Raw genomic sequence first — 24076 nt, forward strand, 5'->3', positions numbered from 1 at the left:
TTTATAATCACATTAAATTAAAGATTAAATAATATAAAATATTAAGGAATATGAAAGTTATTTGGAAGAGGCATCTGGAAACTGATCTCTCTTTACTAATTAAAATACCAACATAAGTAACAATAAAGAAGAAAGTAAGAAACAAAAACACACTAATTTAGCATAGTGAATATTATTTTAGAAAATCTATAAATTTCCTAATACCTTTAGAAACACAGCCTATCTTACTAACATGAAAGAATGTCAGCTGCTATGAAAAATAGCAGACTTTTGGTGGGTTATTGATCTAACCACTAGATCTAGAGTGAAGAGATTGTCCCAGAAAAATCCAAATTGTCATGCAGAAAACTGCTATTTGAATGTAGAGCCTTTAGTATGGATATGTAATGAGACCTTGTACATGGTGTATGTAGATAAATATTTGAATTAAAAAAACGAGGAAAATGATCTGGATACACAATGAGCCTCAAGATGGGCATCTTGGGGGATAAGCATGGGAAGGTCACATTGAGAGGCCTAGGACCAGGGCACGTATAAATACGAGAGGAAATAAGGCTCATTTTATTATTGCCTACCTAATATTCACTAATTACTGATTCCTGCTTGTCTTTTATTCAGTATTCCTTGGTTTCTTCAGATTATATTTTCTTTCCTTGCTATGTCTTTGAAATAATGTTACTCTCTATCAAAACCATAACTGTTCTGAAGTCTGTTACAGATGGAGTACTTTAGTAAAATAAATACAAAGGAAATATGGTTACTTATCTTTAGAAAGAAAATTTAAATTGAAGTACGGCCAAAATGAAGAAAAGATTGAGAAGAATACAAATGTGTATTTGCTCTGAAAGATTCACTTTGCACTAGCACAGAGAATTTGTTTTAAATTTTTTGTTTTTTATTAAACATCTTTATTGATGACATCCTTTAACATCATCAAATATTTTTGATTTTCCCTTTCCAGAGAATATATAGTATTTAACAATTAGAAAAGAACATTTAGCATCAGATAACTATATGCACAGTCACTCTAATTATAGTGAATGTGGTAAATTCTCTAAGAAGTCTCCCTGTCTTGAGTGTCTTTCCTTACGCCTGACTGGAATTCAGAAACCTAGTGAGAATCAGTAATATTCTTTCTCTAATAGCAGAAGAGACGATTTGATTCATAGTTTTAATGAGTGTGGCTTTAATTAAAACTTAAATAAAATCAGTTGCTCTGATTGTTGTTTTACTCTTCGGGGATCCCACTCATTTTCAAAATTGCATCTTGGATGCTGAGGCAAGTCTTATACTTCAGTTAACAAGAACTGCTTCACTGTACATGGAATTTCCAATGTCATTTTGCCAATTCTATTTCTGCTAATCTATTTGTGTTTGTGTGTGTGTGTGTGTGTGTGTGTGTGTGTGTGTGTGATTTCCTGTGTGAATTTATGTTTTCACTCATTTTTTTTTAATTACCATTCCTGGTTTCCTAGCGCATGGGTTGAAGATTTTTACCTTTCTGCCTAAAGCTAATGCTTTATCTTAAACTAATAATTCATTCTCTTACCAAGCTTGAAATGAATTTGGGACACAATTTAACTCAGCTAATAGAGGACTGAGCCATATTTTTGAGATGTGAAATACAAAAGAAACTGCTCTGGAGAGTGTATGGTCGGTCTCTTCTCTGAACTTCATCTTTCTGGCTTTCAAGAACATTCCATTTACATGGGACTTGAGAGTTCAAAAATGGAGGGGAAGATCACTCATGTGTAAGGTTTAATGTAGCCAAACTCCTCTCCACGGACCAACATTATATCGGCCACAATATATGGGATGCTTAGTGTTACAATACTGAGTTTAATCCAAGATATCTGGTCTTTAAGGACTTTATCAAGTTGGGCAGAATAATAATGAAATAATAATAGAATATCAATATTATCACTATTCAGTATATTCTTCTAAAATATATTTTAAGCCAACCAATAAAAGCTTCCTGAGGACAAAAAAAAATGTCACTGTATATTCCACACACTCTAGCAGAGAGCCTGGTATAAAGTACACACTCAATATCTGTTGGGTAAGCAGAGAAGAAAGGAAGGAAAGAGTGAAGGAAGGAGGGAAAGAAGAAAGAGAGAAAGGGAGATAGAAAGAGAGAGTCATACCACTCTAAAGCCCTTCAAAGATTTCCCATCACACTTAATAAAACACCATCTTTTGACCTTCCAGGCACTTCATGACCCAGCGTTGCTGTCCCTCCAAACTCACCTCTCTCCACTCTACCACATATTTTTATGCCCTCCAGATTGCTCTTATTTCAGGTCTTATAAGGCATCAGGCTGTTTACTCCTTCCCCAAAACTGCACGTGTTTTATTCCATCCCCCTGGAATTTTTTTTCCGACCCTCCATCCCACCCAAACCTCTCCATGCCTTTGCTTGCCATGACTTAAATGTTTCATGTGTCATCATAAGTACCATATTCTCTGATTTGTCTTTCTTGACCACCCAAATGTGAATTGTTTCCTACTCCATGGCAGTTAGTCACCTAGCACTATTTTATTTTTGCTAATAGCAGTTATCACAATTTGTAGTGTTTTGTGTATTTACTGATTAGTGTTTGCCTTCCTTACTTGCCTTTAAGCTCTGTGGGATCAAGCACTGTCTGTTTCATTTACTGGAGAATACCCTGTACCCATTACGTTATCTCAGATATACTGCGTATTTCAATATTTGTTGACTGAATATATCAATTCATTAAAAGCCAGTAGTCAGACTTAAATTTAAATGCATTCAATTTTATTAGCATAGGACTGATTAATTTTTAGTGGTAAATGTAGAGCAAATCCATGGGGGAGCATAATGTCAGGTGATTTCCAATAGTTCTCTTGTATTTGGACACAGCCCAGACAGAATATATGGTTTCAGATAAAATTGAATAAGGGTCAAGAGAAATGGGTGATTTAAAGCCAAAATTACATCTCAATCTCAGGGCTGTGATTGAGATATGACTCAGCAGTAGCACAGGAAATAAGGAACACAATTGCTTAAAACAAACAACAGCCAAGATAGAAGGATAGTGATTTTAGAAAGCAAATGATACACTAGCACCAGGATAAAGACCTTAAGCAAAAAATTAGCACTTTGGTCATGAACATAAGGAGAATCACATAATAAAATAGTTACAGAGAGAATTTATTACAATTATCATTTAACCCTCAAAGTCCTGAGACACAAAATCACCCTAAGCATGTTCGATGACTTACACAAAGTATGAATAAAAAATACAGTTTTAGCATAGATGACAAAGATGAAAGAAGAAACTGATAAATTCAGAATAAAAGTCATAAAAAATTTCCTATATTTATAAACTAAAAACATAAAAGAACAGAAAGGAAAGATGGTTGATAGGATTATTATGTACTTCAATAGCTTTTATAATTTTTGATTTTCAAATATTTATAATGGACATGGTCAATTCTTGAGTCATTCAAGAAATAATTATCAAGAACTTACTGCTTGCTTTCATTTGATTTTTAATGTATTTGCTAAATAATAAATTAAATTGTAATATTATAAAAATATTCACACAATACAAATTCAAAGTGAAAATCACAGTTTTTTTCTCCACTTCACCTCTACAACCCCATCTCCAATTTTGAATGCTTTATTACTACTAAGAAACATTTATTAACTTTTAGAAATAGTTTTAATAAAGATATTTTTTTACGTATTGCAGTTTTTCCATAACAAACTTTCTGGAATTAAAGAGCAAAGTGAGAGTAAATAGTCAACATTATTAATTAATTAATAACATTGCTAATTAACTTCATTAATTTGATCTTTAATAGCTTTTGAACTGCAAAAGTATCAGATTTAATGTAGTTTCTCCTTGGTAGAGAGATACTTCCTAAATAGGTAGGTAGATTGGCATCACTATACATACTATAGACCTTGAACATGATCTTGAAACTCATTATCTTCCAAAGAGAGAATGAGTGAGATACATCCAGTGGGAACAGGTCTATGATTCAGTATAATAGCTGCCTGGAAAAATGTTTTGAGCATAATAGACTTTCAGTTAAGTAATGAATTATATTAAATGAATAAATATTCCTAGTTACTATAACTCAAAGTGATTTGTCCTCTGTAGGTGTTTGTTAATCCACAGATGTGTATTAAGGTATGGGCTGCTGACAGAAATCAGAGAAAGGGGGTGGTAATGTTTCCCCTTTTCAACATCTGAGCAAGTTCTGGGGAGAAGGGGTTGAGCTAAGATCACCAAGGCAAACACCAAAAGGCAAAGCAGGAGCTCATATGGGAACGATTAAGACCTGGAAGAAAACTAAGTCAAAATAGCCATTTAAGATGAATGCAAGGATCTGCTTTCATGAAATCATTCAGCGTTGGAGTAGGCACATGTATGAGAGGATGTATTAAGGAAGTATTTTAAAATCTGGCAGACTAATGAAATAAAGACATCACAATACTAGAGACTAGAGGAGACAGCAGAGGAGGGCAAGGAGCTTTGGCAGTCCCATGGAGAAACCCCAGGAAAAGCCTGGGAGTATCAGATCCTTAGGTGAGCAAACCAAGCTACAGTGAGTCAGGAATTGTGGGCAGCAACATATATATGACAGTGCAGAAACAAGGGCAAATACCCAAGATTACAATCTCAAACCAAGAGCAACAGAGATGTTTTTACAATGAAACAACTTTTTGTCGTACCCAGTTATGTGTGTGTGTGTGTATATGTATATATATGTATATACACACCTATTTTCACAACAGGAGATAATCTCAAGGCATCATTCACTTGACTTTCTGTTAAAATGACTACATTTAACTGGGAAAAGCAGTTGGAGTAGAGATAGAAGTATGAACATGTTTGTACGTCGCAAACTCTGGAAATTAGAAAGGTTTTTCTTAATTAGAGAAATTCAATCCATTGTTTTGTCTGTCTTTCCTAAGTAACTGATGAAATAGTATCTTCAAGGCCAACATGTTGACAGATGAACATGTTGACTTCCTTATAATATTTGACCCATCAATCAGTGGTTTTCAATCAACAACTAGTGGAATTCCTGGGTGACTATCAGTTCATCCTTGAATCCCCAAGCTTCCAGTAGTTATTACAAAACCTGTTTGCCATTGACAGTGCTCATTGTCTCCTTCCATTCATTTATTCAACAAATATTTATTGTTTTCCTCTAGGAAATTAAGTTTTACCAAGAACACATTGTGAACAGCAGAATATTTTACATGTAACTTGGTGTTTACAAAATCTAAGTTGTGTGTGCTCATTAATGAATTTTAGCTATTATTACATTAATGTTTATACTTATTATATTTAATTTAGAAGAAAACTTAATTCTGTATTTTTCATTAGACTTTTAAAATATAGAAAATTTCCAGGTAGTCCAAAATTACACACAGCTTTCTAAACCCACTTTATTATATATTGTTATTAATTTAAAAGAGGTCCAATTTAATGAAAGTAAAATTTGACATATAGAATTCAATTTCATTAAAATTTCAGAAGAATACTAAAACCTTTAAGTGCATGCTAGCCCTTACTTATGAAACATATTCTGATGACATTATGCAAATCTTAACTCACTAATCAATTTTGAATACTCCTAATAGCGCTGATTGTTAAATACGGTGCTGATTTTAGCACATAGTAGCCATGCAATAAATATTTCTTGAATTAATAAATAAAACTGAGAGATGGCCTAGGAAAGTAATGAATATAGAAAGCCTAACAGGAAAGCTTGTAGATGAAAAGAAGTGTGCTTGATCAAAGGTCTGCATAAACAAATCTAATGCTGGTAAATTGAGTATATTCAGCTGCCCACTTGTGAAACCAACATTTAATTAAATACAGTTGTCTCCTAACATACTCAATGGTTGAGCTTCCTCACAGCTGAACTAAAAGTGTTTAAATAAAATGAGACTCATTAACTTTTCTAATTGTTGTTTGTGTGAAGACTTGAACTTTGCTTTTAAAAAGAAACTGCTCCATCTGCAGCTAGTAAAAAGTATCAGCTGGCAATGTTTAACCCTCATGAATCATCCTTTTATTTTCTTTTCCCTACTAGGGAGGGGCAGGGAGAAGAGACTCTGTAAAAAAGAAAAAAATTCAAAGAATGTTCCAGGAGCATTGCTTGGTGCCTGTCGTCTTAGTCTATACATACTAAAAGGAGTAGTTTGTCTAGTTTCTATAAAGGTAAAAGTACATGCATCATGGGAGTGTAACAGCTGCACAACTTTAGCCTTTCTTAGTTGTCAATAGAGAGGAAACAGATCATCAAAGCTTGAATGCTTCATTTTATAATGATGTTTCACATTGTACAGCAAGTGGTTCTTGACAAAGAAAATGTTCCATTGCTGCTAGCTGATAACAAATGTATCTTCTCCTTAAGAGAAGTAAAAATAAGGTGAAGCTTCAACTTGATTATTGGCTTTTTAAGATTAATGGAAACAATAATAAAAACATATATTGAAATTCTACAGAAAACAATTTGTCACTTCTCAATCATTTCAAAAATTTTTTAATTTTTTTTTTTTAATTAGAGAAGTTGTGGGTTTACAGTTAAATCTTGCATAAAATACAGGGTTCCCGATCAATTTTTTTTAAAGCTAAGAGTAAGCATAAATAAATTTAATAGTACTTTTAATGAATTAAGATAATTTCATAAATAAATGGAGTTATCTTATAAAACTGTCAATGTCTGCCAATTTTTATTATTTGGTAGTAACTATTTAAGCAGGGAAAAAAATGCAAAATATATGTTCCATATATTTTTCTTGATTTAAGTAGTACATAGCATTTTTTTTCTGAAGTGTAAATTAAAATTCATTGATGCAAGAGTTAATTATTTTCTTGGGGAAAATAAAAAACAGGGATTTGATAAATGGTGGTTTATACTGCCAAGGATTTATTTTCTCACACTCAAAAGAAGCCTGGAGGTAGGCTGTGCTGGTAGCTATGACAGCTCCACAAACGCATCAAGGCTCCATGATCCTTCTATTTTTGTTTCCCTTTACCATCTTCAGTGGGAAACTTCCAGAAGGAAGTTTCTTCATGGTTCAATGGTTACTGAAGGTCCAATAAGTCTGAAGTTCAGGTAAGCAGAAATGAGTAAAAGTGGGAGAAGAAGGATCAGCCCCTCCGTAACCGGGAGTGTACTTGGGAGTTCTGTGCCACATTTCTACCAATTGCTCATAACCAACTGCCTAGAACTGTGATCCTATTGCTACACCTGCATTCAGAGAAGACTTTTTGCAATGCACATGGCTAGGGTTCTGCTAGTAATGAAGAAGCAATGAAAAAACTGGCGAGGCAATGAAGTCACTGCACACAGAAACAGTTAAAAAGTTAATAAAAATAAATTTAAAATGGAAACACACACACACAAAAAACAGGACTAAATCAAATTAAAATGTGAAAAACATTTAGTGGAATCTGTTAAATAGTTATCAAAAGACATAAAAATAGAGAGGGAAATACATCATGTTGATTAGTAGGAAGGGTTTATAAAGATGTGATTTCTAGATAAATTCATCTTCAGATTAATGCAATTCTCATAAGATCTGAAAAGCTTTTCTTTGAAGGTTGCTGGGGAATGTGACAGTGAATTACAGAATTGATATGAAAATGCAAAAAGCCAAGAAGAGTCAAGACACTCTTTAGGAAGAATGTGAGTTCATAACTTACATCGAGTGAATATAAAATTTGACTAATAAAGATGTGTGCTTTTGGTACAAGAGTAAACAAATTAGCTAATGGAACAGAAACCCCAAATACCAATACACTGATTTTTTTAAAAATTGCTATATAGATGAGTTTGCATTGCAGATCAGGGAGGAAAAGAAAGGCTAACCAATATGCTGGGACAATTCCTTATGTACATGGAAAAATGAAGTCAGATTTCTACCTCAATATAATATATATATATATCAGTTTCTGATAGCTCAAGTATACAAACGTGAAAAGCAAACTTTGGCAGACTTTTAGAAATTCAAGTAAATGAATATCCTTATGACCTACAATGGGGGAACATCTTAAACAAGACCAAAAACAACTCTAGTAATGAAAATGATTGATAAATTAAGTTCAGTTAAAATTTATGAACTTTGCTTAGTCAAATGGTACCTTACAGAGACTGAAAAGGCAAGGCACATTCTTGGAAAAGATATTTGCAGCACAGGTAATCATGAAATATTAATATTCATATTATATAAAGAATGCTTTGAAATCCATAAGAAAAAGAGAATTTAATAGAAAATCAGGCAAAATATATGAGAAGGCATATTACAGAGAAGGAAATGTGAATTTTCCATAAATATGAGAAAGTATGCTCAGCACCATTAGCATTCAGGGAAAATCAAATTAAAATCACCCTGAGAGAATATTCCACACCTACCAGACTGTCAAAAATTAAGGGATAAATAACAAGTGTTAGGCAAGAGAACAGAGAAACAGGAATTCTTACAATCTGCAGGTGGGGAGTGTAAATTGACACAACCCCTTTGAAAAATAATGTGTCTCTTCTTAATAGCATTGGAGGTGTACATGCTCCATTCCCAGCAATTCTACTGCTAGGTGGATATACCTGAGAAATTATTGTATTTATACATAAGGAAACATGTATAAGAAAATTCATAAAGCATTGTTTATAATAAGAAGAAACTAAACTAAGTCCAAAATCTTCAAGAATAATTGGATAGATGAATATATAGATAGATAGATAGATAGATTTTTTTTTTTTAAATTTAGAAAGCAGGATGCTAAAAGGTTGGTAAAATCCTGACCTATAGCTGCATGAGTGAATCTCAAAAACATAATGCCGAATGATAAAAGTAAGCTACAGAAAAACTTTCATCTTACAATTCTATTTTAAGAGTTAAACAAGGATTAAATAATCAAAATGCTGAAGTTTTGTGAAAGAGGTCTACTACTGATGCAGATTTCATGTGTATTGCTGTATAAAAATCATAAACAGAAAAATTTTTATCTATGTATGTATATATGAAGTATATGTGTGTGTAGTTTACAACATAGATATATACATAGAGAAATTATAAAGAAACAAAAGGAAGTGATTAACCAAAAATTCAGGATACTGTTCACCTTTGGGGTGGCATAAAAGTTAGATGAGACTAATTATATAAAATCAGCAATGGAACTTATAATACTCATAAATTACATTTCTTTGGTTTTGAGGTAGATTGTGAGCAATTACCTATTTTGTTGTATACATTATTTCATTCTGTATAAATGATACATTTATAATAAACTAATTTTAAGTTACATGTTGTCTAACTATTTGACGGAATTTTCAGGAGAGTAGTACATGCAAATATAAGAATGTTATTCAAGTAATTTATGCATAGAGACTGAAATAAACTTTTTAATAGCAGCAGGGATTAAGGGATGCTACCTGCTCTGTATATTCCAAATCCAAAATTCTTTGTCACAATTGTTCCTTGGAATTCACCACTTTCTAATATATACTTTAATAATACCTGAGGACGTCCTTAAGTGAGACTTCATATATTATTCAAGAGTCACTCACTGCAAGTGACAGAAACCCAAGTTGAACATAGGCAAAAATGAAAATTTATAGACTGACATAATTTTGCCAAAAGGAGTGCCAGAAAACAGAGATTCATAGTATTTTGTACCTCTAAATCTCTGCTTTCTTCTTGCAATCTGGCTTTTGAACCCAATATGCAGGACAATTATTCCTGGCTGGTTTGGGGCTCACATTTTCCCACTTTTGCTACAGCAATACACATGAAATCTGCATCAGTCATAGACCTCTTTCGCAAACACTTCAGCATTTTGATTATTTAATTCTTTTGATAAACAATGCACTCTGAATGCCAAACACCTAGGAAGCATTTGGAAAAGAGTTGAAACTTTTTAGCAAGTTTATTTTTAAAAGGAAATATAAAACATGCACATTGATAACTGTGAAATAGGGAAAGTTGTTTGTGTTTGAGCATCCATACTGAATGGAGTTGTAGACTATGGGATCCAATAAAGAAAACTTTAAAATTCCCATCCACTTGGTATATTTAGCTTTAAAGAGTCTGGCTCAGGCATTTGGAGGTTCAAGAAGAAGCTGCGTAATGGAATAGACTGCTTATTTGATTTCGGAATATTAACTGTCCATACCATACATATAAACAGGCATTTTTAATTCAGAGAAGCCTTTTTTCTAACAGAATAATGGAAGCCTTGTTAAAAGTGTTTAAAAGCTTTAAATGTTGGTGCTTCCTGGATACCAACAGGCTCTACATGTCATAATGTGATCAGCTATGAAGAACTCTGGACACCCTTACCACTTTGAAAAAAATATCACTTGAAGTCTTCTCCAAATAATATCAGGCTTTGTGGCAAGTTCAGCAAAGAAAAAGGGAAAGAAGGGAGTGGAGTTCTTCTAGGATGGCTGAGTTGAATTGTTAGTTTGACTCAGTGTTGGAAACAGGAACATAGTTTTAAAAAGTAAAATACCATTTTAATTATATTCCTTGCATTAATGTTAACCTATATGTACGAAATTCCTATAGAGTATGTTCTTACTGAAGTCCACAAGGTAGTTTCCTGAATTGACGTTTTTTCTTTTTTTAGAGAAGTTGTCAATTTACAGAAAAATCATGTAAAAATTATAGCATTCCCATATACCTCCTCCCCAATATTAATACTATGCATTAGTGTGGTACCTTTGTTACAATAAATGAATGAATATTATAATTATGCTGTTGACTATAGTCCATAGTTTACATTAAGCTGTATTTTTTCCTATATACCATCCTATTATTACACCCTGCATAAGTGTGGGACATTTGTCATAATTCATGAAGGAACGGTTTTATAATTGCACTATTAACTATAGTCCACAGTTTAAAACAAGTTTCACTGTGTTGTACAGTTCTGTTTTTTCTTTTAATTTTTTATTCTAGTAATATATATACAACCTAAAATTTACCCTATTAATTACATTCACAGGTATAATTCTGTGCTGTTAATTACACTCACAATGTAGTGCTACCATCACCACCTTTCATTTCTAAAATTTACAATCAACCCAAACAGAAATTCTGTACAAATTAAGCCTGAATTGAGTTTCAACATATTAAAATCCTAATTTTCCTAGATGCTTAAGACCAATCATTATCCTTTTAGATATTTTAAAATTATGCTTATTTATTACTCATGGATGAGATAAGGCCTTTGCTTTGGGAGGAAAACGAGAAGAAGCCATGTGATGTCCTACTTAAGGAACTGTTAGAATGACGTATGAGGAAGTTTATACAAAACTGTACAGCTTTTTCACTCTCTACTAAAAGTGCTACTGTTGCTGGTAAAGAGAAGAGAATTTCTAATTATGATGTTACCTTTTGTGGAATTAAAGCATTACTTAACCTCAAGAAGTTCTCAGAAAACTTTAAAATTATGCTTACAATGGGAAATGATATACCTTCCAAATACATTAAATATAATAAACTAATTTGGCATATCTTAGAGTGAACAGTTTCATAAAATGCTAGCAATTTAAGTGATTATCTCTGAGCTGTGAGAATCAAGCATTGTGTCTTAGAAAAAATATGCTAAGAATAATTGTCTCGTATTTAATTTTAAGCATGGAGTGATAGCAACTTTTGATAATTCATTTGTATAATTCATGATTGCTCTATCTTAAGCACTTACATTCAAGCATTATTTGGTATTATCATGGAGAGCTGTAGAAAAATGCAACATTTACTTGTAGTGATAATAAAATTATATTTCCTTGATAAATTATTTTACTGAAGCAAAATAACATAAAAGTGTATTACTTCTTCGTATAAAAACAGGACTGACTCAATGGCCTATTCCAGAGTAAATTACAGTTTTGCCCGATTGTCTTATTTCTTCTTTTACTTTACACTTCCTTATTTTAGTTGTTTTCATGATCTAGCCACCTATCAACACTAAAATAAAAAAAAATATAGATGAAAATGAAGTGTTTACAAAAGAATGAATATATGACTAAAGGAAAAAGAAGAAAAATGTAAAATAACTAAGCTAGAAATAAGTAAAAGTACTTAAGAGCAACTTGATCACAAATTAGTACAGATTTCAAAGTCACAAAATGAATCAGCAAATACTTAGCTAAGTTTCAGAGATAAACATTTTCTCTAACAGAATTAAGTTATGCATAGTAAACCTAAGATAATATAATGAAAATGTGCAGAGATTAATTGCTAACCTTTTACTCAACAGTCAGCGTAACACTTAACTTTTGGAAGAGAAAGAAATATGTTTAAGATATTTATTGTAAAGAGTTAGGGGTCTAGGGATAGTGACTATATTAATTATTAATTAGAAAAATAAATGTTTGATGTAGAGTTATTAATGAAAGAACTATTTGGGAAGCAGAATGAACAGAGGGAGATGTGTTTTAACTGAGTTAAATTATGATACACTACTGCAGGTATTCAGTAGACAATGTGTGAAGGTGATAAATCAATCAATAATTATATGAATATATTATTTGAAGCAGTTGATTTATCTATTGAACACATGTAAATAAAATCAGAATTGTTAAAAGATGTCTGGAGGCAGAACTTAAGTGGTGTAAGATGGCAGAAGGAAAATTTTATTCCACATTATAAACCTCTTCTGTTGTTTTGATCCTATGCATGTTTTTGTTATGATATACATTAAAATAAGTTAAACGAGGTAACACAAAATACTGATACTTGTTTTCTATAAGGCTTGTAAAATGGAAGTAAAGGAAATATTTACTAATGCACTAACCAAGTATTGTTTTTTGAAAGAAAAGGCACTGCATGTTCATTGCATATGGACATGTTCAAACTATCAAAGATTTTTGGGATCTTGTCATAACAATCCTATGGCCAAGTTGAAAGGTTGTCCACTGGCCAGAGGAGTTACAACCAAATGGAAAGAATAATAGCTGAAAAATATGTGTAAATCAGTAAGTTCATAAAGGTACCAAAAATGTATGGGCCACATCTAGGCGATGCTATGGCATCACCTCATTATTCTGCAAATGGATAAATACGTAAAAAAGGATAAAACATTTATCCTGACTTTAGTGTTTTACTATAGGGTGGTCAAACTGTTGATGAAGGAAAATTCTTTTTGGTAGACAAATTTCAGCTTACACATGAAGAAACATAAAAAAAATTAGAATATTATAATCTTGTAGTCTTTGAGGAATTAATCTAAGCAATCTACAACCAATAGGTGAAAGTCAGATGGGAAATTTTGTAATGAGTGGATGGAATGACAACACCTGAACACACTGATTATTCCTAATGTCACAAAAAGCCATTATGTGTCTCTTGATGTGAGGCTAATGGAATTGCCCAATACTACCAATAGGTATGCTTGTTAAAAATAAAACTTAGATATTATCAAGGCTCTAGAAGTAACTACCAATTCAAGGAAATACAGGAGACAAAAAAATGTTAAACACTGCTAGGAATAAAATTAGAACATTCCAGAATTTGGGCAACTAAAAGACACAGAATTTTGTTTTCAATAAATAATTTCCAAGAAAAAAATAGAGGGAGAATGACCTAAATACTAAAAGAGATCCTAAAAGGCATCTCGACCAAATGCAATATAAAACTTGGTTGGTTCCTGATTTGAACAAACTAAGAACATTCTGAGTCAGTCAGAGAAATTGAAAACTAAAGATTTTTCATGAGAGTAAGGAGTGATTGTTCAATTTTTATTCTGGATATTGTTAATATATTTAAAAATTTGCCCTTATTTTTAGAAAAAAAATATACTAAAGTATTTACAGAAGAATGATGTCTTAGAGTCACTCCAGTATAATCATTGGTTTGAGTCAGCAATTGGGACAGTGGTGGTTGTAGAAAGGAGGGAGAACCGAATTGGGATAAAGAGGAAACAATATTGGACATGGATTGATACTGTTAAAGGGGAATTTGATACCAGGCGGCTTATAATATTAATCTTTATAAAATTAAAAATGCTTGGAATTTGCCATAATAATGCTTTTAAAGAACATACTTAAATGTGAAAAATTTAAACTAAGGGAAAAATGAAAATAAACATTTATAACTCCACCATTTTAAACAGTTTACAAAATTGAACTGCATTTATTATTATCATTTCATAATAAAATTATGTAACTATTTTCCCTGCTTTTTTATTAAGATCATATCATGATCATTTTCCTAAGTGATTACAATGTATAAACTATATTTTAAATGATTTTTAAAAATGTGCTATAAAGTAAGCCTAATAAAAAGAAATATTAGAAAAATAAGTACTAGAACTATAATTTTCATAAAAAATAAATATGTGTGAAAATAAATTATAATTTAATTATATCAGGAAATAATATTATCTGATTTTAAAGAGAACTGTAAAGCAAAACAATTTGCAGGGCTTTATAATTTCCTTTAGTTTGGCCCCCGTTGCATTTATTTTTTTAAACAAATATAATGATAGTCACCATTTAATGAACTATCACTTCATTTTATAAAGAATTTTTTTTGCTACTAAGGAATGAGACCTGATGCTTTTTGAATGATTATCACACTGAATTCTGTAAAGTAAAATTAAAAAATCAAGCATTTTAATATTTATGTATTAGAAATACAATATGATAAAATCATTTTTAATCAAGAAAACTGTAATGGTCTTTTTTTTCATTAAGGCTTTATATCTGATATTTCAGTATTAATAAAGAACGTTGATTATATGTTATAAGAATGCATGTGGCCAGTGATACAAGCCCTCATGATGGAGAAAATAATCTGTTTATAAGACTAATTAAAGGTCAAAAATACATGTATTGGTCCTGTACATTGTAAGTTTCTCAGCAGTGTCAAGGAAGTGCTTTTTTCCTATTGGGTTTTTTTTTTTGAATATAGAAGTAACTTAAACTCAAATGAAAAATCCCATAGACGTTATCTGCTTTGACTTCTGAACTTTCTCAGAAAAGCCATGCTTTACTCTCTCAGGCATAACAATGCACTGGGATAAATGTCAGTTCTGTGATCTTTTCTTTCATACTTTGTTACTCCACAGACGAACAGTTCTTAGGAAGAAAAAACACCTCTTGTGTAAAGTATAATTAGCTCAAGGAAGAAACTTCTGATCAATTAGGAAATAATCATTTAGTTCACATAGAATGGTATTGCTATGGATATTAGTTAGCAAGAAAATTTACTGAGATTCACAGAAATCCAGTTATTCCATTAAGAACTGATGAACAAGAATAGTGATTCATTTTTATGTATTAGATGCCTCCAAGAAGTAATATTGAAAACTTCTCTATGGAACCCACACAAGAATTTGATTTAGAAGCCAGTGAAATAAAGAATGGAGCCCAGTGCAATGCATCTGGTGAGGTAGAGGGATGCCTTACAGAGACATCCAGCTGTCATTGGCAGCAGAGATTCTAATGGAAGAATCTCTTTCATGGGTCAGAAGTATGAGCATCACTAAGAGCCTGTCGTAAGCTCTAAACCTACCAATTAGCCTTTAATATATTATATTTCTTCTCAAAACAGCCAGTATAATTTATGCTCTTGTCAATTAAGAATACAAACTGATTCTGGAAGGGCCACTGCCCTTTGATAAATGAGGGAAAGGTAATCGACCTGATTAAACTCTGAGTAATATAAAGATACAGAAAGGCAAACTGCAGCATCTAACGCAAAGGATGAGAGCGTTAGATTAGGAGGTTACTGTTTGCTTTCTTTTCTCACATTTAAGTTACTCTACACATCACTGCCCCATTTTCTTTGATTAAAGGTCATGTGCTTCATGAGTTGGTAGAGGGAGCCTCTTTGATTCCACACTGAAGTGTTTTCCTTCAGACAATATGAAAATGAAACCAACGAAGTGATTGATCCACAAATATGAACCTGAAAATATACTCTACTGTAACCCAGACCTCATTTCAAAGGAGAGTTCAATGGTGAAAAAGTCTCTTCACTCCAAATTGCCCCAAATCATGAAACATGAAGTGGAATAAGAAAAAGAGCAGCTAATGTTAAGGATATGATTGTGCTTTTTCTATATAACTCTTTCTCTCTCATTATGTGTGTGTATTTATATATGTATGTATACATATATGTACACACACACATAACCAGTGTATACAGATACACAGTATATATGTATACAGTAACCAGGTGAAATATAGCAGAATTTCAATCTTCAATCTCATGTAGCTATTCACAAGTGACCCAGTGTAAACTTTCCAAACTCCAGATTATCATTCACCAAGAAAACTACATTCCTCAAATAAATACAGCCCTTCCATATAACATAAAGAAGACAGAGAAGGAGAGATACTGCTGGCTGACACAGTCGTGTCCAATACCAGATAACATTGTTGGAGGAAGACTGGATCATACTCATGGACCAAAAAGCACAGTGTCTCTGAACTTCATGGAAATTAAGTTCAAGCCAGGACTCTTTAGGTTATTATTTTTTCCTGAAGATTCATCTGAAGTACATGTATTGCCTTAGGGTATTAGCATCTGTCATTTATCTAATGCGAACTGTGGGCTTGGTGTTTTGTATATAATGTATTATTTAAATCTCAAAACAATATATATTGCAAAGCAGAAATTAACATAGCACTTTTGCAGATGAAGAGATTAAATCAATTTCCTAATCATTAAACCTTGATTTAAACACATTTGTTCCACTATTCTATGAAATATAAACAGACATTGCAAGTTAGTCCACATTCCACGCATATACCAAAGGATCCGTATCTGCCTGGCAAGTATGAAAGATTTCGTCTATCTTTGCTGACCATTGGAGGAGTTAGGTAAACTATGACTTGAATTTTCCTTTCAAACGTCCTTCATCATAGGTATACAAAACTATTTGCTTTATTGTGTGACTGTTTACAGCCACAATTATAGACACTCCCCAGATCTCACTGCTAATCAATATGACTGGAGTCCTTAGAAGCAGAAGAAATTTAGACATAGTCAGTAATAGTAGACCAAGGAGGAGCGAAATGGCCATGCGGTGGAGGAAGAAATTGAGTTATGGATTGCTGGCAAGCCACCACCAGATGCTATAGGTTTCAGAAAAAGCATTGCCCTGCCATGATTTTTACCTAGGACTTCTAGCTTCCAAAACTTTGAAGCAAAAAAGTCCTGTGGTTTAATGCAAGTAGCCTGTGATATTTGTTACAGCAGCTTGGAAGACTAAACAGTTTTTGGTACCAGGAAGTGGGGTGCTGCTGTAGCAAATATGTAACAATGTGGAAATGGCTTTGGAATGGGTAATGGGTAAGGCTGGAAGAATTTTGAGGCACTTGATTACAGAAGTCTGAATTGCCTTGAAGAAATTGTTGGTAGAAATATGGACATTAAAAGCAATTTGGATGAGATTTAGAAGGAAATGATGACTGTGTATTGGAAACTGGAAGAAAAGTGATGCTTGTTTTAGAGTGACAGAGAATTGCTGGAATTTTGTTCTGATGTTGGATGGAAGGTAGAACTTATAAGCAAAGAACTTGAATATTTATCTAAGGAGATATCCAACAAAGTGTGGTAGGTGCTGACTGGTTTAGTTTTGCTGCTTATAATGAAATGTACCAGGAAAGAAACATTTTGAGAACTGAATTGCTAAGGAAAAAGGAATCTGCACTTGATAGTTTGGAAAAATCTCAGTGAATTCAGATCATGTGCTCTTAGACTAAGCCCAAAAGTGGCACCAACAGGGATCTCCTTAAATTCCCAGGAGGTGAGTCCCCAGAGAATAGGGCTCTACGTAAGGGTTTTGTTGAGCGATTGTCTGCTACATAGATCAGGCATATGACATATAGATTGAATCAACCACCTTGGAAGAAGTCATGAATGTAGATGTAATTACTGAGAAAGGCTCTGTGGAAGGACTTTTTTTTTTTTTAATTAAATTCAGTTTTATGGAAATACATTCACACACCATACAATCATCCATGGTATACAATCCACTGTCCACAGTATGATAACATAGTTATGTGTTCATCACCACAATCTATCTTTGAACATTTTCCTTACATCAGAAAGAACCAGAACAAGAATAAAAAATAAAAGTGAAAAAAGAACACCCAAATCATCCCCCCATCCCACCCCATTTGTCCTTTAGTTTTTATCCCCATTTTTCTACTCATCCATACACTGGATAAAGGGGGTATGATTCACAAGGTCTTCACAATCACACTGTCACCCCTTGTAATCTACATTATTATATAATTGTCTTCAGGAGTCCAGACTACTGGGTTGGAGTTTGGTAGTTTCAGGTATTTACTTCTAGCTATTCCAATACATTAAAACCTAAGATGTGTTATCTATATAGTGCATAAGAACGTCCACCAGAGTGACCTCTCGACTCCATTTGAAATCTCTCAGCCACTGAAACTATTTCGTCTCATTTTGCATCCCCTTTTTGGTCAAGAAGATACTCTCAGTCCCACGATGCCGGGTCCACATTCATCCCCGGGAGTCATATTCTGCATTGCCAGGGAGTTTTACAACCCTGGGAGTCGGGTCCCATGTAGAGGGGAGGACAGCGAGTTCACCTGTCGAGATGGCTCAGTTAGAGAGAGAAGGCCACATCTGAGCAACAAAGAGGTACTCAGGGGGAGACTCTTAGGCACAATTATATGCAAGTTTAGACTCTCTTTTGCAGTAATGAGCTTCATAAGGGCAAGTCCCATGATCGAGGGCTCAGCACATCAAACCGCCAGTGCCAATGTTTGTGACAACATCAACACCAGTTCAGGTGAGGATGTCCAACACATCCGCACCTTCCCCTAGATCCTCGGGGCTGGGGAGGGGGAGGCTGTAAATATATTTTTTATTATCTGTCCAAATTACTCTGGGATGTGTTACTATTTCACTCCAGCCTATACTAACCTACCGTATCTCACTTCCTATTCAAAGTTCCATGCTATTGTGGTGTTTGAACAAATCGACTGTAGAGTTGTACCATTTAGAAAATCAGATCCTGTACCAAATAGATATCTGGAAGGACATTTTTTATTTCTTTTAATTTTTTCCTGATGGCTCGGACCTGCATGAATTGCACAGAAGAACAACCCAAGTGTTTGAGAATTTTGTATCAGCAGGAACACTATCAGTTTTGACTGAAAGGGACAGAGAAGGGGCAAAATGAGGGAGGAAAGATTTCAAGAGCAGAACCATGGATGCAAAACTGAATGAAGGGATCTCAGCTGCATTTAGAAAGAATGGGCTCATCCCCATGCTTGAAGAGGGTAGGTCCATCCCAGTGTTCACAGATGGTGTGCCCTATACCCCAGTGATCAGGGAGAGCATGACTGCCTTAGAAGATAGGCCTAGAAGAAAAACATCAAGCCACAGATTGCTCTCAGGACTTGAAATCTAATGGAATTTGCCTTGCTGGGTTTCAGACTTGCTTGGGACCTAAGACCCCTTTTTTTTTTTTTATCCTTCCAAATTGTTCCTTCTGGAATGAGAATGTCTTCCCATGCCTGTCCCACCATTACATTTTGGAAACAGATAACTTGTTTTCTAAGTTTACAGTATCTCAGACTGAGGGGAATTTTGCCTTAGGATGGACTACTTCCATGACTGATTTAGATGAGATTTTGAACTTAGAGTTCTTATTGAAATGGCTTAAGGACTTTGGGATGTTGAGATAGGATGAATATATTCTGTGTGTAGGAAGGAGATGTCTTCTTGGGGTCCAGAGGGTGAATTGTTATGGATGGAATCATGTCTCTCAAAAAGACTTGTTCCAGTCCTCAATCTAGGTTCTTTGGTTGTGAACCCATTTGGAAATAGGATCTTTGAAGATCTTATTAGTTAAGGTGTGGCCAAACAGAATCAGGGTGGGACTTTAATCCAATATGACTGGACTCCTTATAAGCAGGAAGTTTGGATATGGTCAGTAGTAGGAGATAGGGGAGAAGACAGAGGGCTATATAAACTGAGTTATAGAATGCTGGCAATCCACTACCAGAATACTGCAGACTTGAGAGAAAGCATGGCCCTGTCAACACATTAATTTTGGACTTCTAGCCTTGAAAACTGTGAATAAATTCTTGTTGTTTAGGTCAACCGGTCTGTAATATTTGTTATTGCAGCCCTGAAAAATAAGACAACATGCTGTCACCTACAGTGAATGTATACCAATAAGTGCTGTATTACTATTTTTGTTATAAAAGAAATGAGGAAGAGAAGTCCACACTGGCATTTGTCATACTAGCATTTGTTATAATAAAAAACTATGTTTTGAGGAGAGTGAATGTTTCAGACAGGCTGGGTTGGAAGTATCTGAGATAATTCAGTGTGAGATAAGAATGATAAAATAGTTTGGTACAATATCATGATGTCCTACAATCAGTTTAAAGGAGTGTGAATTTTAATCTTAAGGCAACAAATAATCACAGAAGAAATGAGAACCAGTTTCTCTTTTACATTTTAAGAAAATGACACTGGAAATTGTGTGAAGTGTGAATTACAATACAGGAGAATGGAAGGCAAAGGGCATTCCAGATGAGGGGGTGATGAAAGTATAAAACAACCCAGCAGCCATGGCAGTAATGGGAAAAAAGTGGACTCAATGCATACTGTGACTAAAGAGATGTGCAGAAGATGGAAATTAAGGCGTCAGGAAGACATTCAATGAGAAAATGATTTCAGGTGAATGTGTATATATGATTATGTAATAATAAGGTTAGGAGAAACTGTAGAAATCATATAACTTAATGATTCTACCTCTCTAGGTTTTTCATTTGAAAGACTTTACTAAAGAGAGTCACTCATATTTATAGGAATGTGTAGATTCCCAGGTATCTTGTGGCAAAAAGAATGCTAATAATGACTGATAACTGTATCAGGACCCTGATTAGTAGATAAGGGAAATAGGCTTTTAGAGAACACAGGCTTCCTTGTTCTAAGTTCAACATCTTTTCCAATTATTTATTTCTTGATCCAGAAACTACTGATTATGCAAATATTTTTAAAGACTTCCTATTGTAGTTACACACATACAACTCAAAATTTCCCATTTTTGCCAGTCACCACCCTAAGAAGCAAAAAAAAAAGAAAGAAAACTGTCTCAGCCCACGCCTTCATGGACCTTATACTCTGGTTGAGGAATGAGAAAAACAGGAAACAAATAAATCTGTTATTTGAAACAGAAATTCTTGAAAGAAGCAGAAAGAAAGCTACAACATAGAATAGGATAGAGAAAACTGCTTAGAGAGAATGATTTAAAAATCTTCAATGAGGATTGTCATTTAAAGGGAGACCTGAAAGATAAGAAGTATATATCTATTTAAAAAATTAGAGAAAATCACTGGTAGAGGCAATAGCATGCATGAGAGACCTAATATTGGAAAGATCTCAGTGAATAAAAGGAACATATTTCAAAAACATAAAGAAATAATCTATATATACATCTAGAGCAGGCAGTTTCAAATTTATGCTGAGTGTTCATAAGAGAGGTCAGGACTGGATATGTAATTGGGAGCAAAGGGAATGGAAATGATCAAAGCTAAGAAGAATATTAAATTACATAGGAAAATTAGGGTAGAGTGTGAAAGAAGGGACTCAAGGCCAGAATATTCAGGCAGACATCCCTTTTAGAAAAAGGTAGAAGAAGAGAAGTAATGGAAATATTATGAGGGCACAAGGAGAAAAATAAAGGTCATAAAAGAACACGCAGAAATAAAGAACTCAAAAGTTTAGAAAGTAAAGGATCATCTATAATAGATGCAATTTATTTGAAATATAACATGAGAATATTAATGGCCATTAGACTTCCCAAAGGCAACTCTTGGAAAAAATGTTTTAAGTATAGTAAGGACAGGGGGTAGTCAGGGGTTGAGGAGTCTCATGCTTCATTTTCATTTAGTTGTAAGTAGGTGATTCAAAAATGAAGTGGATAAGAATTGGGTAAATTTTCCTCTGGATGACTAAAGTTATGACCTACCTAAAATAAAACCTGGGTCAGTAGGCAATATTTAGCTATAAAAAAGACCTAAGAGGGTTATCACTATACGTAAATTATCCATTGTTTGTTACTACTCTTAAAACAAATATAGTTTTATACATGCACACATAATATACACTTAAAGGTAAAATTGAATCTAATATAATTTAATCTCTACAATAAAATTTTTATTGCAGTTTTAAAGATGATTAAGTTGTTTTTAGAAAGACTTAAAAACTTACATAAGAGGTAAGCATTTCTAGAATGGCAGAATAAGGGCATCCAAAATCTATTCCTCCATAAAAGCAGACAGAACATGAACAAAATGATTGTCAAAATACAATTTTTCAGAACTTTAGAAATTAGCATAATGCTTGCAACAATCTAAGGAGTGTTTATTCAAGAAAAGTGGTTCATTCTTGGTAAGAACAGCAAGAGTTATAGTGTTTATTGCTTTATCCCCATATATTTCTCACCTGTTTTGCAGATATCTTGAAAAACAGCAGTCTAGCAAACATGGTAGTTGTAAAAACCCGCAGTCAAGCAGATGGCAGAATGCATTTGAAGTTCCCACAGAAGCCACATTCCCAAAGAATTGTCACTAGTTGAAATGTCTGATAACTCCCTTGGAAAATCCCCATTCTTAAGGCTTGCCCTTATTTTACCTGTCTTGCAGCTTGCTCAGTGAGAAATACAACCCCTGGGGCATTTATCAAAACAGACAATTAGTGGTAAGTTTTTATCAAAGCAGCCACCTGAGGTAGCCATTGCAGTGGGGAAAAAAAGAGAGAGAGAGAGAGAGAGAGAGAGAGAGAGAGAGAGAGAGAGAGAGAGAGACTGAACAAAGACCTTAAAAGAAAAATACAGGGAATAAGGTGTCCATACTGGACTTTGAAAAGCACTGATTTATTCCTCTAGAATTAGAAACACATGTGCATGTGCAAGTCAGTGCCTGTCCAGGAAAGACATGAGAAGGTCTTTATTTCTCACCTCTGGCTGACTTTAAGACTCTGCACAAACGGGAAGTGAAGGCTAAGGCAGAGCTACAAAGTGCTGAAGTGTTGGTGTACCCCAACACACACACACACTCACACACACTAGTGAATTAAAATAAAATAACAGAGGCATTGCCCTGTCATGATGCCTCAGTGTCCATGCCTGACACCTGCTTTTACAAGAATACAAGATAAACAGCTCCTCCCTGTCTTTCCCACATCCTACCCAGTTTCACACCTCTATGAAAGTCAAATATAAACTCCCTAATCCTCACTCTTACTTGAAGAGAAATCATTACCACCCATTCTATGAGGCCAGTGTTACTCTAGTATAAAAACCAGACAAAGACATCACAAAAAAGGAGCCAGAAAACAATATCTACTATGAATACAGTTATAATAATTCTTAAAAAATACATAAGCAAGCCAATTTCAGCCACATATAAAAAGAATTATACATCATGACCAATTGGAATTTATCCCAGGAATGTATGATTGTTTCCATATATGAAAATGTATCAATGTAATACAACTTATTAATAAATAAAGGAAAAAAACACATAATGAACTTAATAGATGCAGAAAAGGCATTTGACAATATCCAACACCCTTTTGTGATAACTCGTAACAAACTAGAAATAGAACAGGACTTTCTCAACATTTTTGATAAAGGGCATCTAAGAAAAATCCACAATTAGCATCATATTTAATGGTGAAAGAGTTAATATTTTCCCCATAAGCTCAGGAACAAAATGCTCTCCCCACTTCCAGTGATCATTGTACTGTAGTTTGTACCTAGGGAAATTTGGCAAGAAAAAGAAGTAAAATGTAGTCAGATTATAAAGGAAGAAGAAAACCTATTTCCATCTGCAGATGGCATGTTGTTTTATTTAGAAAATCCTTAAGAAGACAAAGAATATGCAAAGCAGGCAAATTGCTAGAGACAGAAAGTAGATTAGTGTTTACCATGGAGGTAGTAAGGAATGGGGGTTTCTACAAATGGGTATGAGTTTGTTTTAGGGGAGGGTGATGAAAATGCTATGAAATTAGATAGTGTTGATGGTTGCCTAACTCTGTGAACACACTAAAACCAACTAAACTGTACATTGT

Source organism: Choloepus didactylus, chromosome 14, assembly GCF_015220235.1.
Source record: "Choloepus didactylus isolate mChoDid1 chromosome 14, mChoDid1.pri, whole genome shotgun sequence".
NCBI lineage: Eukaryota > Metazoa > Chordata > Mammalia > Pilosa > Megalonychidae > Choloepus > Choloepus didactylus.